We start from the raw sequence: 3,685 nt of genomic DNA on the forward strand, positions 1-3,685 counted from the left end.
TATTTGTCTACTTGTACTTTATATCAACCCTTGGCCCCACAATCTTTTCTGAGTCTTCTACACATATTTATGACTGCAGTTTCTTTTATGAATCTAATATTATTTGTGTTACTATTTCAGGACATGTTCTAGTACATAATTTTTGATACAATAAAAGTACCATTTTGTTTGCCAGTGGCTTTAAAGAAAATTTGGGATAGTAATAGTAGTACTGTGATTTTAAGTTGGGGCCCTTGCATGTGCTAGGCAAAAGCCTTCTAGCCTACCTACCTGAGTCATGGCTCTAGCCCTTTAGCATTTTCATGGACATAGTTTTTCCTATTGTTTCTAGGGATTTGGAATAGGGAAGAGAAGTGGAGGCAGGGGTTCAACTCACTATGTTTTTATGTTTTTGTAGTATGAGATGTGATCAGTTCTTCTGATTATTTTATTATTATTTTGCTGAGAGGTGGTCCCTCTTTTTTGGGGGGGAGATCGGTCATAGGGCTTGAACTCTGGGCCTGGGCACTGTCCCTCAGCTCTTCAGCTCAAAGCTAGTGCTCTACCACTTGAACCACAGCACCACTTCCGGTTTTCTTAGTGCTTTATCAGAGACAAGAGTCTCAAGGACTTTCCTGCCCTGGCTGGCTTTGAACCATGATCCTCAGATCTCAGTCTCCTGAATAGCTAAGATTACAGGAATGAGCCGCCAGCGTGCATCTTGATCTGGTCCCTCTTGATGCTAACAGTATCACATTGTGTGTGTGTGTGTGTGTGTGTGTGTGTGTGTGTGTGTGTGTGTGTATGCAAAACCAGCTCACATTTGTTGAATTTTAAATTCGTGCAAAATTTTTTGCATCTGTACTTCAACTCCATAATTAGTGTCCCCAAATGACAAGAAAACACCACCAATCAGTCTTTTTTAAAAAAAATTATTGAGGTTAGGTAAATTTCACAGTATTGTGGAATAGTGATACTTACTTAAAGTCACGAACACATTTTAACCTTCACAAGGCAAATTGTCCTTATCATGGTCTATAAAGTGTGAATTCTATGAGCTTTGACAATACAACTATTTCTTCCACATCAGGTTCAATTACTGTCTTATTGAGTTTAATAAGTTTATTCCTTCACTTTCTATTTGCAGCACCCATGTTCCTTTGAAATATCAGTCTGACCTGGCAATGGCCGACAGTAAATTTCTATTCTCAAGAGGAAGAGTTAAGTATCTCTGAGCATTCTTTGTTTCAGTGGCGCATGTTCAGAAATGGTACCTTTCTGTAGTTGGGGAGCTTTAAATGTATAGTGAAAAACATTTTTTCCTCTTTAAGGGAAAGAAAGAAATATACTCCACAAACTGCTTCATCTGGCTGTGAGGTTGTTCCTTTTGTCCAATCCATTCAGACTCTTTTATTTATTTTCTTTTTCTTTTTTTTGCACTAGAGCAAGAGAGACCAAAAGCTAACTTGAGTTACAAGAAACAAGACAGTGATAATTATATATGTGCTTCACAGAAAAACAACAAAATTGAAAAGTCCACAAAATACAACAGAATTATAAAATCCATTCATCCAAGGGTGCTGGAAAGCAGGAAGGAGAGGTAGGAGGGTAAATGGCACACAGAAAAATGAAGTATTCAAATCAGTCCAGGTAGAGGGGCTGGAAAATGCTAGAAAATAGATTCAGAGAAACCATGTGGTCCATTCAGTAGTTTCAATAAGATTCTGCCTTATGTACACCAGAGACAAAGATTCCAGTTCCAAAAATAGAAGAGACTATGCAGAGGGCCCTTGGCAGAGTGGGCCCTGCCTTCCCTGGCAGAAGGAAGAGAATAAAGAGTTGCCACAGCTTTCATCCAATCCCACCCATCCCTTCTGAATAGCAGGCAACTCAGTGGCCTGAAGCAACTTTTTATTTAGCTGGAGATGGATGGAATGGTGGAAACTTCTGTGTAGAGGTTGGGCTGTTCAGGCAAACTGCAGTTAGAATGTTTGTGGAAAAGCATATTCCTTCAGAATATTACCATGGTCTCGTGCTGGGTGGCTCACTCCTGTAACCTATTACTCAGGAGGCTGAGATTTGAGGATCGTGGTTTGAAGACAGCCCTGGGCAGGGAAGTCTGAGAGACTTATCTCCAATTAATCAACATTAAACTGGAAGTGGAGCTGTAGCTTAGGTTGTAGAGTGCTAGCCTTGATCAAAAAAGCTAAAGGATAGTGCCCAGGCTCTCAGTTCAAGCCCCAGCCCCAGCACACAAACAAACAAGGAGAAGAGGTACAACCAGAAGTGATATATTTTCCAGGGATCATTGGTACTTATGATGAATAAAAAAAGAAGATAAACACTAGTAATACATGAAGATTGTATTGCTTGGAGGAAAGCTAAGGGCAAACCAAATCCAAAGTAATAGGGACAGTGCCTTTCTATGTTTGACAAATGTTGGTGCACTTCAATTCTTGTATTCCACAATATTCAAAGCAGTGCCATAAATTGAGAAGGGACACATGCAACAGACTAAGCATCTGACCAACAAATGGATAGGAAAGAGACTCATAAACATCCTCTAGATAAGGAAGAGAAGATGTAGCAAAAAGTTGAAGAGAATGTCAACAGTAATTTTGCTCATACTAGGGAATGGATGAGGCTTCCTCCCTCAATGCCAGGTCGGCTATAAAAACCAAACGGCATTCACAAATGTGATAAGAACAAACAGGGGAACAGTGAAAGAGCACAGAAGATTAATGTGAGAAAGAATTCCAGCTACAACTGAACATCTCCATGTAGTGATGGATCACCAGTAATTCTAGCTATTACTGACGAAAACCCGGGAATAAATACTTAATTAAACAAGAGGAGACAAAACAAGAATACTCCACCATTCCAGTCATAGCACTGGAAAACGCTACTAATAATGTATGGCTCATTCTCTTTTGCTCTGTAGGCCAGGACACTTGCCCCTTCTTCACTGTTGTTCCTCTCTCTCTCTTTCTCTCTCTCTTAAAATTTTATTGTACAGAGGGGGTGACATTAACATAAGTCAGGTAATGAGGACATTTCTTTTTGAACAGTGACACCTCTTGCATCATTTTCTCCTAGTTTTTTCCCTCATGACCAGGCTCCCTGACAAATTGTAAAGTTCATTTCCAATATAATGTCTAGTGAGTATCACTGATGAATTGGTTCACCCTTTGTCTCACCATTTCTGTGCTTCCTCTTCTCTTCCTCAAATCAGATAAACTTATATACAAGATAAAGTGTACAGAAATAAAAAAGTAACCAAAGAGAATAAATCAAAGAAAAGAGAAAAGAAAAAAATAGAACCTCAAACAGTATAATAAAAAACCTCTTGTTTCCATTTCCTGGAGTTCATTTTGACAAGCATCATTTTATATGATCCTATGCACATAGCTATTGAGCTCTTGTGATCCTCTCCTCACTCTTTTGCTGGATATGAAAATCTAGCTTTAAGATGATACAAATAACCCAGACAGAGTCTTTAATCCTCTGCCAAATTCTGGGAGAGAGCTTTGACACTGTTAGCCATCTCTTCAATACTCTGTCAACTACACAGAAAAGAGAGAAATGCCTCCAAATCTTTCATCATGAAGAACCCCAGCAGCCTTTACAACCCAGCTCTGGCCCTGGTGCCTGAGGCCTACTCCACCAGAAAGCTTCCACTGGGGACCACATTTTTAAAATATCAACA

This window comes from Dipodomys spectabilis, unplaced genomic scaffold, assembly GCF_019054845.1.
Source record: "Dipodomys spectabilis isolate Male_0828 unplaced genomic scaffold, ASM1905484v1 ptg000328l, whole genome shotgun sequence".
Classification (NCBI taxonomy): domain Eukaryota; kingdom Metazoa; phylum Chordata; class Mammalia; order Rodentia; family Heteromyidae; genus Dipodomys; species Dipodomys spectabilis.